Source organism: Capra hircus, chromosome 1, assembly GCF_001704415.2.
Source record: "Capra hircus breed San Clemente chromosome 1, ASM170441v1, whole genome shotgun sequence".
Lineage (NCBI taxonomy): Eukaryota > Metazoa > Chordata > Mammalia > Artiodactyla > Bovidae > Capra > Capra hircus.
In genome coordinates, this window is record NC_030808.1 from 48,525,568 (window position 1) to 48,541,631 (window position 16,064).

The following is a 16,064-nucleotide window of genomic DNA, read 5'->3' on the forward strand; positions in this document are numbered from 1 at the left end:
CCTGAAGTCAGGCAGGTTGATTCCTCCAGTTCCATTCTTCTTTCTCAAAATTGCTTGGGTTATTCAAGGTTTTTTGTATTTCCATACAAATTGTGAAATTATTTGTTCTAGTTCTGTTAAAAATACCACTGGTAGTTTGATAGGGATTGTGTTGAATCTATAGATTGTTTTGGGTAGTATACTCATTTTCACTATATTGATTCTTCTGATTCATGGACACGGTGTATTTCTCCATCTATTAGTGTCTTCTTTGATTTCTTTCACCAGTGTTTTATGGTTTTCTATATATAAGTCTTTTATTTCTTTAGGTAGATATATTCCTAAGTATTTTATTCTTTTTGTTGCAATGGTGAATGGAATTGTTTTCTTTTTTCTTTTTTTTTTATAGAGAAAATATTTTCTATAAGCAATTTGGTTATTAGATCATTCAATTTTATTTTCTTTTTTTTATCATTTTTAGTTTTTATTTTTTTAATTTTAAAATCTTTACTTCTTACATGTGTTCCTAAACATAACCCCCCTCCCACCTCCCTCTCCATAACATCTCTCTGGGTCATCCCCATGCACAAGCCCCAAACATGCTGTATCCGGCGTCAGACATAGACTGGTGATTCAATACTTACATGATAGTATACATGTTAGAATGCCATTCTCTCAAATCATCCCACCCTCTCCCTCTCCCTTTGAGTCTAAAAGTCCGTTATACACAGCTATGTATTTTTTCCTGTCTTACCTACAGGGTCATCATTGCCATCTTTCTAAATTCCATATATATGTGTTAGTATACTGTATTGGTGTTTTTCTTTCTGGCTTACTTCACTCTGTAATCAGCTCAAGTTTCATCCATCTCATCAGAACTGATTCAAATGAATTCTTTTTAATGGCTGAGTAATACTCCATTGTGTATATGTACCACAGCTTTCTTATCCATTCATCTGCTGATGGACATCTAGGTAGTTTCCTAGCTATTATAAACTGGCTATTATAAACAGTGTTGCAATGAACATTGGGGTACATGTGTCACTTTCAATTCTGGTTTCCTCGGTGTGTTTGCCCAAAAGTGGGATTGCTGGGTCATAAGGTAGTTCTATTTACAATTTTTTGAGGAATCTCCACACTGTTCTCCATAGCGGCTCTAATAGTTTGCATTCCCACCAACAGTGTAGGAGGGTTCCCTTTTCTCCACACCCTCTCCAGCATTTATTGCTTGCAGATTTTTGGATCGCAGCCATTCTGACTGGTGTGAAGTGGTACCTCATTGTGGTTTTGATTTGCATTTCTCTAATAATGAGTGATATTGAGCATCTTTTCATGTGTTTGTTAGCCATCCGTATGTCTTCTTTGGAGAAATGTCTATTTAGTTCTTTGGCCCATTTTTTGATTGGGTCGTTTATTTTTCTGGAATTGAGCTGCATAAGTTGCTTGTATATTTTTGAGATTAGTTGTTTGTCACTTGCTTCATTTGTAATTTTCTCCCATTCCGAAGGCTGCCTTTTCACCTTGCTTTTAGTTTCCTTTGTTGTGCAGAAGCTTTTAATTTTAATTAGATCCCATTTGTTTATTTTTGCTTTTATTTCCAGAATTCTGGGAGGTGGATCATAGAGGATCCTGCTGTGATTTATGTCAGAGAGTGTTTTGCCTATGTTCTCCTCTAGGAGTTTTATAGTTTCTGGTCTTACATTTAGATCTTTAATCCATTTTGAGTTTATTTTTGTGTGCGGTGTTAGAAAGTGATCTAGTTTCATTCTTTTACAAGTGGTTGACCAGTTTTCCCAGCACCACTTGTTAAAGAGATTGTCTTTACTCCATTGTATATTCTTGCCTCCTTTGTCAAAGATAAGGTGTCTATATGTGTGTGGATTTATCTCTGGGCTTTCTATTTTGTTCCATTGATCTATATTTCTGTCTTTGTGCCAGTACCATACTGTTTTGATGACTGTGGCTTTGTAGTAGAGCCTGAAGTCAGGCAAGTTGATTCCTCCAGTTCCATTCTTATTTCTCAAGATTGCTTTGACAATTTGAGTTTTTTTTTTTGTATTTCCATACAAATCTTGAAATTATTTGTTCTAGTTCTGTGAAAAATGTGGCTGGTAGCTTGATAGGGATTGCATTGAATTTGTAAATTGCTTTGGGTAGTATCCTCATTTTCACTATATTGATTCTTCCGATCCATGAACATGGTATATTTCTCCATCTATTAGTGTCCTCTTTGATTCCTTTCATCAGTGCTTTATAGTTTTCTATATATAGGTCTTTAATTTCTTTAGGTAGATATATTCCTAAGTATTTTATTCTTTTCATTGCAATGGTGAATGGAATTGTTTCCTTAATCTCTTTTTCTACTTTCTCATTATTCATGTATAGGAATGCAAGGGATTGCTGTGTGTTGATTTTATATCCTGCAACTTTACTATATTCATTGATGAGCTCTAGTAATTTTCTGGTGGAGTCTTTAGGGTTTTCCATGTTGAGGATCATGTCATCTGCAAACAGTGAGAGTTTTACTTCTTTTCCAATTTGGATTCCTTTTATTTCTTTTTCTGCTCTGATTGCTGTGGCCAAAACTTCCAGAACTATGTTGAATAGTAGCTGTGAAAGTGGGCACCCTTGTCTTGTTCCTGACTTTAGGGGAAATGCTTTCAATTTTTCACCATTGAGGATAATGTTTGCTGTGGGTTTGTCCTATATAGCTTTTATTATGTTGAGGTATGTTCCTTCTATTCCTGCTTTCTGGAGAGTTTTTATCATAAATGGATGTTGAATTTTGTCAAAGGCCTTCTCTGCATCTATTGAGATAATCATATGGTTTTTATTTTTCAATTTGTTAATGTGGTGAATTACATTGATTGATTTGCGGATATTGAAGAATCCTTGCATCCCTGGGATAAAGCCCACTTGGTCATGGTGTATGATCTTTTTAATGTGTTGTTGGATTCTGATTGCTAGAATTTTGTTGAGGATTTTTGCATCTATGTTCATCAGTGATATTGTCCTGTAGTTTTCTTTTTGTGTGACATCTTTGTCAGGTTTTGGTATTAGGGTGATGGTGGCCTCATAGAATGAGTTTGGCAGTTTACCTTCCTCTGCAATTTTCTGGAAGATTTTGAGTAGGATAGATGTTAGCTCTTCTCGAAATTTTTGGTAGAATTCAGCTGTGAAGCCGTCTGGACCTGGGCTTTTGTTTGCTGGAAGATTTCTGATTACAGTTTCAATTTCTATGCTTGTGATGGGTCTGTTAAGATTTTCTATTTCTTCCTGGTTCAGTTTTGGAAAATTGTACTTTTCTAAGAATTTGTCCATTTCCTCCATGTTGTCCATTTTATTGGCTTACAACTGCTGATAGTAGTCTCTTATGATCCTTTTTATTTCTGTGTTGTCTGTTGTGATCTCTCCATTTTCATTTCTAATTTTATTGATTTGATTTTTCTCTCTTTGCTTCTTGATGAGTCTGGCTAATGGTTTGTCAATTTTATTTATCCTTTCAAAGAACCAGCTTTTGGCTTTGTTGATTTTTGCTATGGTCTCTTTTGTTTCTTTTGCATTTATTTCTGCCCTAATTTTTAAGATTTCTTCCCTTCTACTAACTCTGGGGTTCTCCAATTCTTCCTTTTCTAGTTGCTTTAGGTGTAGAGTTAGGTTATTTATTTGACTTTTTTCTTGTTTCTTGAGGTATGCCTGTATTGCTATGAACTTTCCTCTTAGCACTGCTTGTATAGTGTCCCACAGGTTTGGGGTTGTTGTGTTTTCATTTTCATTAGTTTCTATGCATATTTTGATGTATTTTTTGATTTCTTCTGTGATTTGTTGGTTATTCAGAAGTGTGTTGTTCAACCTCCATATGTTGGAATTTTCAATAGTTTTTCTCCTGTAATTGAGATCTAATCTTACTGCATTGTGGTCAGAAAAGATGCTTGGAATGATTTCGATTTTTTTGAATTTATCAAGTTTAGATTTATGGCCCAGGATGTGATCTATCCTGGAGAAGGTTCCATGAGCACTTGAAAAAAAGGTGAAATTCATTGTTTTGGGGTGAAATGTCCTATAGATATCAATTAGGTCTAACTGATCTAATGTATCATTTAAAGTTTCCGTTTCTTTGTTAATTTTCTGTTTAGTTGATCTGTCCATTGGTGTGAGTGGGGTATTAAAGTCTCCCACTATTATTATGTTATTGTTGATTTCCCCTTTCATACTTGTTAGCATTTGTCTTACATATTGCGGTGCTCCTATATTGGGTGCATATATATTTATAATTGTTATATCTTCTTCTTGGATTGATCCTTTCATCATTATGTAGTGGCCTTCTTTGTCTCTTTTTATAGCCTTTGTTTTAAAGTCTATTTTATCGGATATGAGTATTGCCGCTCCTGCTTTCTTTTGGTCTCTGTTTGCGTGGTATATCTTTTTCCAGCTCTTCACTTTCAGTCTGTATGTGTCCCTTGTTTTGAGGTGGGTCTCTTGTAAGCAGCATATAGAGAGGTCTTGCTTTTTTAATCCATTTGGCCAGTCTTTGCCTTTTGGTTGGGGCGTTCAGCCCATTTACATTTAAGGTAAATATTGATAAGTATGATCCCGTTACCATTTACTTCATTGTTTTGGGTTCGGGTTTATACACCATTTTTGTGTTTCCTGTCTAGAGAATATCCTTTAGAATTTGTTGGAGAGCTGGTTTGGTGGTGCTAAATTCTCTCAGCTTTTGCTTGTCTGTAAAGCTTTTGATTTCTCTTTCGTATTTGAATGAGATCCTTGCTGGGTACAGTAATCTGGATTGTAGGTTATTTTCTTTCATCATTCTAAGTATGTCTTGCCATTCCCTCCTGGCCTGAAGAGTTTCTATTGAAAGATCAGATGTTATCCTTATGGGAATCCCCTTGTGTGTTATTTGTTGTTTTTCCCTTGCTGCTTTTAATATTTGTTCTTTGTGTTTGATCTTTGTTTACATGTTTAATATGTGTCTTGGGGTGTTTCGCCTTGGGTTTATCCTATTTGGAACTCTCTGTGTTTCTTGGACTTGGGTGATTATTTCCTTCCCCATTTTAGGGAAGTTTTCAACTATTGTCTCCTCAAGGATTTTCTCATGTTCTTTCTCTCTGTCTTCTTCTTCTGGGACTCCTATAATTCGAATGTTGGAGCGTTTCACATTGTCCTGGAGGTCTCTGAGATTGTCCTCATTTCTTTTAATTCGTTTTTCTTGTTTCCTCTCTGATTCATTTATTTCTACCATTCTATCTTCTATTTCACTAATCCTATCTTCTGCCTCCGTTATTCTACTATTTGTTGCCTCCAGAGTGTTTCTGATCTCATTTATTGCGTTATTCATTATATTTTGACTCTTTTTTATTTCTTCTAGGTCCTTGTTAAACCTTTCTTGCATCTTCTCAATCCTTGTCTCTAGGCTATCTGTGATTCCACTTTGATTTCAAGATTTTGGATCATTTTCACTATCAATATTCGGAATTCCTTCTCCGGTAGATTCCCTACTTCTTCCTCTTTTGTTTGGTTTGGTGGGCAACTCTCCTGTTCCTTTACATGCTGAGTATTCCTCTGTCTCTTCATCTTGGTTATATTGCTGCGTTTGGGGTGGCCTTTTTATATTCTGGTAATTTGTGGAGTTCTCTTTATTATGGAGCTTCCTCACTGTGGGTGGGGTTCTATCAGTGGCTTGTCAAGGTTTCCTGGTTAGGGAGGCTTGTGTTGGAGTTCTGTTGGGTGGAGCTGGGTTTCTTCTCTCTGGAGTGCAGTGGAGTGACCAGTAATGGGTTATGAGACATCAAAGGTTTTGGAATAATTTTGAGCTGCCTGTATATTGAATCTCAGGGGAGTGTTCCTGTGTTGCTGGAGAATTTGAGTGGTATGTCTTGTTTTGGAACTTGTTGGCCCTTGGGTAGAGCTTGGTTTCGGTGTAGGTACGAAGGCATTTGATGAGCTCCTATTGCTTAATGCTCCCTGAATTCAAGAGTTCTCTAATGTTTTCAGGCTTTGGATTTAAGCCTCCTGCTTCTGGTTTTCAGTTTTATTTTTACAGTAGCCTCAAGACTTCTCCATCTATACAGCACCGATGATAAAACATCTAGGTTAAAGATGAAAAGTTTCTCCACATTGAGGGACACTCAGAGAGGTTCACTGAGTTACAAGGAGAAGAGAAGATGGAGGGGGTAGTTAGAGGTAACTGGAATGAGATGCGGTGCAATCAAAAGAGGAGAGAGCAAGCTAGCCAGTAGTCACTTCCTTATGTGCGCTCTATAGTCTGGACCGCTCAGAGATATTTATGGAGTTATACGGGGAAGAGGAGAGGGAGGAAGTAGACAGAGGTGATCAGGAGGATAAGAGAGAGGAATGAGAATGAGAGAGACAAATCCTGCCAGTAACCAGTTCCTTAGGTGTTCTCCACTGTCTGGAACACACAGAGATTCACAGAGTTGTATAGAGAAGAGATGGGGGAGAAAAGAGACAGAGGCCACCTGGTGGAGAAAAAGGAGAGTCCAAAGGAGGAGAGAGTGGTCAAGCCAGTAATCTCACTCTCAGGTAAACTTGGGTAGTGAAGTTTGGGTTTTTAAATGTACAAAATTGACAACAAAAACCTAAGAGCAAAGATTAAAAATCTAGAGTAGAGGTTAGATTTTCAAAAATACAATATTAAAGAAAAGAAGCAGAAGGAAAAAGGAAGAAAGAAAAAAAAGACAAGAATTATTTAAAAACAACAACAACAACAACAACAACAACAAAAAAAACACCAACCACCATCCAAAGACTATATATGGTGTTTGCCTTAAAAAAAAAAAAAAAAGTCTTTTTATTTTTTTAAATAGTAATAGTAGGTTATAGAAATAAAAATTAGAGGAGAAATAGAAGACTTAACAATTAAAGAAAAGTTAGAAAAAAAAAGAAAAAAGAAAACAAACAAACAAACAAACAAAAAGGAATGATTTTAAAAATAGTAAAAATATATCTGACCCTTCTCTGATGTTGTGGGCCATGTGGGATCACTTCCAAGGTGGTTCCCTCTGTTTAACTTCTTCTGTTTGCTGGTTTTTTAGGCTCACTAGTTCAGTCGCGCTGTGGGGAGGGGGGATGCTGCAAACAAATAGCACTGTCGTGTGCACACAGAGTCTCAGCCCCGCTTGACCTGTCCCTTCTCGCGGCGCACAAACCGCTCCGGCTCTACGATGCTCAGCCGGGAACCGTCTGGGGCCGGCCCTAGGCTGCATGCACTTCCCCGGTCCAAGCCACTCAGGTTCGGTGCTCAGGCAGCCCTCAGAGGCACAGATTCGGCTGGGACTGCTCTTTGTGCCCTTCCCAGGTCCGAGTAGCTCAGGAGTTTGGCGAGTGCAATCGCCACGGCTTGTCACCTTTTCTGCCGCTGCTGCTCAGCTTTCTGGGTGGACTGCTGGCGCCCCCCGTGAGGCAGATTGTGACTGTCCAGCACCGCCAGAAGTCTTAGCAAAGGAGCCTGCTTGCAGTTAGGTAAGTAAAGTCTCTCCGGGTCTGCAATTGCCCCTTTCCAGTCCTTATGGCTCTGGCTTCCTGTCCCCGGTGGGGGATGGTCTGCAGCCGGCTTTTTCCATTCCGTCCTTTGTTCTGTGCTCGGTCCTGGCGATGTCTTATGTTTGAGCTTTTCGTGTGGTAGCTATCCCACAGTCTGGTTTGCTAGCCCAAGTTAGATTGTTCTGGTTGCCCGTGGGGCGTTCCTGCCCGATTCTTACAAAGCACTGCAGCCCCGCCTCCCGCGTGTCCCTGCCCTGCCCCCACTTCCCAATGGCAGATGCAGGCGTCTGCGCTGCTTTTCCGCTGGGGGAGTTACTGGTGGGCTTGTAATCTCTTGGTTTTAATTATTTCTTTATTTTTCCTTCCTGTTATGTTGCCCTCTGTGTTTCCAAGGATCACCACAGACTCGGCAGGGAGAGTGTTTCCTGGTGTTTGGAAACCTCTCTTCTTAAAATTCCCTTCCCGGGACGGGCTTCCCTTCCCGGGACGGAGCTCCCTCCCCACCTCCTTTGTCTCCTTTTTCATCTTTTATATTTTTTCCTACCTGTTTTTGAAGACAATGGTCTGCTTTTCTGGTTGCCTGATGTCCTCTGCCAGCCTACAGAAGTTGTTTTGTGGAGTTTGCTCAGCGTTGAAATGTTCTTTTGAGGAATTTGTGAGGGAGAAAGTGGTCCTCCCGTCCTATTCCTCCGCCATCTTTGCAGTTCTCTCCTGGAATTGTTTTCTTAATTTCTCTATTTTCTCATTATTAGTGTATAAGAATGCAAGGGATTTCTGTGTGTTGATTTTATATCCTGCAACTATACTGTATTCCTCTACTGTATTTTAAGCCTACCCTACTGAGGGCAGAATACAGAGTAGGAGATTAATCAATTGTGATCACACTAGAGAGGACAAAGTTGAGATAAACTTGAATTAGGATAATTCATTACTTTTCACTTTTTTCCTCCAGTTCTTTTCACCACCGGTTTTTGTTTTGTTTTGTTTTCTTGTGGTTTTCTAACTTTCAATGACATTGAGAAAAATATGATTGTATATTTCTAATGGTCACAGGTTAGTAAGCCTCCTTTTATTCTGACAGAACAAATTTTCAGAAGATTTAGGCATAATTGGACTTTTGTCACCATCTCCCAGTGGTCTTCAGAAATGTGACATCGCTCATCAGGGTGTTATTTTTGCCTCTTTACCTAATGTGTGGAAGCCCATTTGGTATACAACAGTAGTCATTTTAAGCTTTCCCCAGTTTGTGAATCATACATATGATACTCATGTGTCATGTTGCTTCCCATTCATCTAGCAGTGCAGTAAAGGAAGTGGGTGTGTATACTAGTGACATTATTGAGATTTATATGGCCAAATAGTTTTCTAGTTAATAAGATGTGCACAGTAGAACTTCCAGTTGAAATCAAATTGAAAGAACACAGTGCAACCATCTTATTTTCCAAACACTGACAAGGCCCAGCAATGGCATTAAATCATATCAAAAGAATCTGTAACTTACAGGCTGAGACCAGACTCAGATAGTCTGACTTCAGTCCTGTTTACTGTTTACTCATTGTTTCTTTTATTTTTGCTTTGACCTAGGTGAACAACAACCTTGACTACAAACAAAGCAACCAGGTAACAAAAATAGTTTTAGTAACAAAGGGAGAAAGGTTTTTAAATTAACATTTATTTGTTTAAATCTATTCACTTTAAATTCACTCATTTGCAACTACTGAAGTGTTTATTTCTGTGTAATTATAACTGTTATCACCTCATGTTGTATTGTGAAGGAAGGAAGGATTGCACCTTTTCTTTTTTAGAGCAAGACACTTAAACCATAATAATTTCTATTTTCCTCTTAGTTTTCCTTTACAATGGATAAAACTACCAAGGAAAATATCAAATAAAAAAGGGGACACAAAATTGGTCCCTGAAGGCCTGGCACCAGTACCTCTAGTCATTTTTTTTAAAATATTTCAGTGTTATTAGGAAGGATGAAATATTGTGCCATAATGATCCAACTTAAAAAATTAGAAAGTTATAAGTATTTAAAAATTGAATAAATGATGGATATCTATAGGCTCCTCAAAATTAACATTTTTCACTGAACTCCTGATTTCCACTCAATATCCTTCTCCACTTAATATTTTCCCATCTCTGAAAGTAACAAATATATTTAACAGTTGCTTAGTCAAAAAATCTTGAAGTCATCCTTGATTTCTGTCTTCTTATGACACTAATCATTTAATCACTCAGAATTACCTACAAAATATATCTGGACTCAAACTACTTTACACTACCACTTTGACTACCATAATGATCAAAACATCATTTTTTCTAACTAAGGTCATTGAAATAGCTCAATGGCTTGTCTTTCACCTTCTAATTTTGTTCCTTTTGTCCATTCCATAGCTTGATCAACTTTCTTTTCAAGCCTTAAAAGAGTCCCCATCTTGCTGAGAGTAAGAAGGTCCTTAAAATGACACAAAAGGTCCTATAAATGCTAGACACATTTCCTGCACAGTCTCATTTTCTTTACTTTCTTTATTCCAGTGACATTAACATCTTTGCTGTTCTGTAGTCACCAAGCAGTCACATGTCTCTGATTTTGGACTTAATATTCGTTTTTTCTAAAATTCATGTTATGTTCTTTAAATATTTTTATTGCTTTGCCTTTATTTCATCAGGACTTTGCTTAAATATCAGATTATGAGAAAGTCTGCACCATCCATCCTATATAAGTTATATTCCTTAAATTTCCTGCTCCATTAAATAGCTTTGCTTCCTTCATAGCAATTATCAGCTCAAGTCAAGTTAAATAATCATGTGTGTGATTACTGATTATTCCTCTCTAATAGAATATGAGCCCAGTGAAGGTAAAGGCTTCATATTCATGCTTCACTACCTTTTGCCCTTTATCTAAGAATGGTGCTGACATGTATTTGCATAATTAGTATTTTGCAAGATTGAATAAAGTCCAGTTGCAGGATATATGCTTTCTGAGTTTCTAAATAGTAACACATGATTACCTTGTTCTGCACCAGAGAGAATTATCAACTGACTTTATGCTTGTCCCCTGTTTTTATTCCATGTCATTTTATTAAAGTACAGCTTGGTCTGTAGTTTTCTTATAATGTCTTTGTCCAATTTTGATATTAGGAAATGCTGGTCAATAGAATTAGTTAGGAAGTATTCCCTATGCTTCTATCTTCTGAGAGAGGTTATCGAGAACTGGTATGATTTCTTCCTTAAATGTTTAATAGAACTCACTAGTAAACCCTTTTGGACCTGGTGCTTTCTATTTCAAAGGTTTTTAATTATTGATTCAATTTCCTTAATAGATATAGGTCAATTCAATTGTGTATTTCTTTTTTGTGTGTTTTGACAGATTGTGTCTTTCAAGGAATTTGTCCATTTGATCTGTGTTATCAAATTTGGCAGCATAGAATTGTGCATAGTATTCTTTGATTGTACTTTAATATCTATAAAATCTGCAGTGATACTCCCCCTTTCATTTCTGATTATAGTAATTTTTGTCTTCTTTTTTCTTAGCTATATTAAAGACATTGATTTTATCAATCTTTTAAAAGAATCAGCTTTTGGTTTTATTATTTTCTCTTTTAATTTTCTGTTTTAAAATTTTATTGATTTCCCTTCAAATTTTTATTATTTCATTTTATACATGGCTTAGTTTTAATTTTTTTAGTCATCTAAAATAATGGCTTAGATGATTGATTTCAGATGCTTCTTTTTTTCTAAATATACATCCAAATAGTATAATTTTTTTTAATCTAAGCACTGCTTTTACTACATCCCACAAGCTTTGAAAATTTGTGTTTTCATTTTCATTTAGTTCAAAATATTTTAAAATTTCTCTTGATATTACTTTTTTGGCATGTATTATTTAGAAGCATGTTATTTAATCTCTAAGTACTTGGGGATTTTGTAGTTATTGTCCTGTTTTTGATTTCTCATATAATTCCATCATAGACTGAGAGCAGAAGCTGTATGATTTTTATTATTTTATTCATTTATTTTAAGATTTTATTTTTGACTGTGCTGTGTCGTCATTACTGAACATGGGCTACCCCTAGTTGCAGGGAATGGAGGTGACTCTTTCTTGTGGTGCACTGGCTTCTTATAGTGGTGCCTCTCTTGTTACTAAGCATGAGTTCTAGGCATGTGAGCTTCAATAGCTGCACTGAGTGAGTTCAGTAGTTGAGGCTCACGGTCTCTAGAGTGCTGGCTCAGAATTGTGGTGCATGGGCTTAGTTGCTCCACAGCTTGTGGGATCTTCTTGAATCAGGGATCAAACCCATGTCCTCTGCTTTTACAGGCAGATTCCTAACCACTGGACACCAAGGAAGTCCTGATTCCTGTTCTTTTAAATTTGTTAAGGTTTGTTTCATGGTCCAGATTGTAGTCTGTCTTGGTGAATGTTTCATGTGAACTCAAGAAGAATGTATATTTTGCTATTGTTTCTTGAAGTGCTCTATAGATGTCAATTATATCCAGTTGCTTGATTGTGTTATTGAGCTCAGCTACATACTTACTGTTTTTCTGCTTTGGGGATTCATCCATTTCAGACAGAAGGAGTTTGAAGTCTTCAACTGTGATAATGTATTGATATATTTCTCCATGCATTTTTTTCAGCTTTTGCACCTATTTTGACATTGAGCATTTAGATGCATAGGGCTTCCATGGTGGCTCAGTGGTAAAGAATCTGCCTGCCAATGCAGGAGATGCATGTTCAATCTCTCGGTCAGGAAGAACTCCTGGAGAGGGAAATGGCAAGACACTCCTGTATTCTTGCCTGGGAAATCCCATGGACAGAGGAGCCTGGAGGGCCACAATCCATGGAGTCACAAAGGACATGACTTAATGACTAAACAACAATGTTTAGAATGTGTACTTATTAAGGATTGTTATGTCTTCTTGGAGAATTAATCCCTGTATCACTATGTAAAGCCCCGTTCTCTTGATTCCTCACAACATTCCTTGTTTTGAACTATCCTATCTCTGAAATTAACACAGTTACTCTTATTCTCTTTTGATTAGTGTTAGAATGATGTATCTTTTTCAATCCAATTGATTTTCATCATTGCGTCTTTTTTGTTTAAAGTAGATTTCTTGAAAGGTGTATCATGAAAGAAAACATATGTATATTTATTCTTTGTTTCATTGCTATAGGAGATCATATATATTTCCTAAAGAGAGGAGAAGGAGTTGAATACAGAACTAAACGAAGTTGTACACTAACACCATGAAATAGTTTTCCCACAGTGTAAATATTATGATAGTGAAAGCTGCACTTCAATGAGAGGTTTCTGTAAACAGATTCATGGTGTATGTTTTGCCATTTCCTTTCTGAAAAGAACTGATGGATAAAATTTCTAGGTAGACTGATTGCATGGTTTTCTTTTCAGCCATTTACCCAGCATGGGGGGATAATGTGTTGTTTCACATTATTACATTTTAGCTATATAAAGATATATATAAACATGTTACAGAGTCAAGGTTAAGTAAATGACTCTAAAGTACACTAACAATACCATTTTCTAAGAAAATTGCTTAAAACTGGAACAGATTCCAGACAACAAATTTGGGGACACACTGAGTCTTGCTTGGAGGACTAATTCAAAACTTTCAGGTCCTGAGTTTGACAGTTTTCCATTTAAAATTTTTGGTATTTTTGGAAACAAGAATATTTGAAGAAGGCATTAGTTATTTTTAAATTATGTTAAGGCCCCAAGTATCAGGTGATATACAGATTGTACCCAATGAACAAACATGCCCAGCCCGTGCTCAAGGTTCGCGGTCTGGCTGGGTGTGGAAAGAAGCTAGGTCAGGTAGACAGGAGGTGTCAGCGATGGGGTAGGCAAACATTTTCCAGTGATACTTGTTATACACTCATTAAATGTCTTCATTATATTATCAGCCATGGAGAGAACTAATATTTGGATTGACTGATGATCCCAATTCTCACATTATTGTGAATGGCATTGCACTTATTTTCCCTCTATGAAAAGCATAACTTGTAGCAGAAGAAAGTAAGGCCCAAATAGGTATTTAGCTAAGCAAAGTTTCACTAGAATTACACTGTTAGTTACAATGCCCTAAATTACAATCAAAATAAATCCTACAAAATTGGCAGGAAAATTAAAAGGAAAATGTTGGCTAAGAATGGGTTTTCCTGGTGGCTCAGAGGTAAAGAACTTGACTGCCAATGCAGGAGATTCGGATTTGATCCCTGGGTTGGGAAGATTCCCTGGAGAAGAAAATGGCAACCTACTCCAGTATTCTTGCCTGGAGAATCCCATGGACACAGGAGCCTGGCGGGCTATAGTCCTTGGGGTCACAAAACTGTTGGACATGACTTAGCAACTAAACAACAAAAACAACATTAGCTAGGAAAGCTAAAGTCAGTACAGTTCAGTTGCTCAGTTGTGTCCAGTTCTTTGTGACCCAAAGGACTGCAGCATTCAAGGCCTTCCTGGCCATCACCAACTGCCAGTGTTTACTCAAACTCAAGTCTATTGAGTTGGTGATGCAATCCAACCATCTCATCCTCTGTCATCCATGTCTCCTCCCACCTTCAATCTTTCCCAGCATCAGGGTCTTTTCAAATGAGGCAGTTCTTCGCATCAGGTGGCCAAAGTATTGGAGTTTCAGCTTCAGCATCAGTCCTTCCACTGAATATGAAGAACTGATTTCCTTTAGGATGAACTGGTTGGATTTCTTTGCTGTCCAAGGGACTCTCAAGAGTCTTCTCCAACACCATACTTCAAAAGTATCAATTCTTCAGTGCTCAGATTTGGAGTAGTTGACAGTTAAACCATAACATTAAATGGAACAAGAACAGTAGAAGAAAATATTCAGCAGTACAAAGTTTGTTGCAAAAATATGACTTTATAGGCTAATGTTACAGTATAGAAAATAGAAGAGGGTGAGAAAAGAAGAAACGTGCTAATTTTGTCACTGACTTTCAGAGGAAATTAAGAAAATATAAGACTAAAAACACTTATAATTATAAGTACAATCAATATAACAAAAATGGATACTCTATGACATATTGGAGTGACACATATGCCAACAGCAAAGAAACCAGACTTTTTAAAAACTATAAAAAGATCAAAGAAATATTGTGACAGAACTAAAACCAAATATAAGTCATTTAAAATGTAAATGGCTTAGCCTTCTATTAAAAGAAAATGATTTCACTTCATGTTAAATCATAAAGCAAAAGTAATCTGTAGTTTGCATACAAGAAGTAAATCTAATTCAGATTAATCTATAGTTTGCATAAAAGAAGTAAATCTAATTCAAAGGGATATAAAAAAGTATGAACTTAAAGACAAAAGCAAAATTTATACAACAAAATTATAGTAAAACCAAAAGTAAAGTCAAACCAAAGGCATTTAATAAGACAAAATAAGGGCTCTTCATAATGCTAAAGGATTTAATTCATAAAACGAAGATATAACAGTTGTGAATATTCATACGCATATTATCCTAGCAGCAACACTCATAAAACAGAAATCGAATGAGCTAAAAGGAGAAATCAAAACATATTATAGAGACTAATTTATCTTTCCCAGGTCATGACTAATCCAATGGTGAGACAAAAAACAAACAAACAAACAAACAACAACAAAAAAAACAAACCTAACATTATAAAAGACAAAAATGACTTCATTAATAAGGCAAATATGTTTGCTATATATAAACCATCTATTTTGTACTTTACTTATACATTATCCATTATACTTCTGGATTAAATAAATATTTGCCAACATCAAAGTTTTAAATTTTGCATTCCAGTTATTTTACTTAACAATTTGTATTTTTTTCTTTTGATTTTATTAGTTTTCTCTTTCAGCATGTTTTTTTTTTCCCTTGAATCTAACACCTCCTCTAAATCCTTCCACTCTAATTTATATGTAATTACGTTGTACCTGAACTTTGTTTACAACTACCCAGTGATCATATAAGAGGGTAATCACACCAGAAAATGACAGAGCAAACGTGCCAATGTGTAATTCTTTTCTGGATTCTTACTGTAATAATTTTTGAGGTTTCCTAATTTCTAAATAAAGTACAGATTTCTCCACATGTCTCACAAGTTTCTACAAAATGTATGATGTAACCCCTTTTTCAATTTTATCCTTATTATATTCTCTGGTATTTACTTTACCCTCCTCTAGTCTATGTTTGGGGCTTCCTTGGTGGCTCAGAAAGTAAAAAATCTGCCTGCAATGCAGGAGACCTGGGTTCGATCCCTGGGTTGGTAAGTTTCCCTGGAGGAGGGAATGGTATTTTTGCCTGGAGACTCCCCATAGACAGAGGAGCCTGATGGGCTACAGTCTATGGGGTTGCAAAGAGTCAGACACGACTGAGCAACTAAGCACAGCACACAGTCTATGGTTACTTTCTTAAAATTTCATTCACTTTCTACATTTCTTGCTTCCCATTATAGTTCCATTTACTTTGAATTCCCTCCTTTCTTTTCCCTGGCTAATCCACCTGAAATATGCATTTGTTTCATACCCATTGCATATCTGAAGGTTCTTGAGAGCAGCATATATACTCTTAAA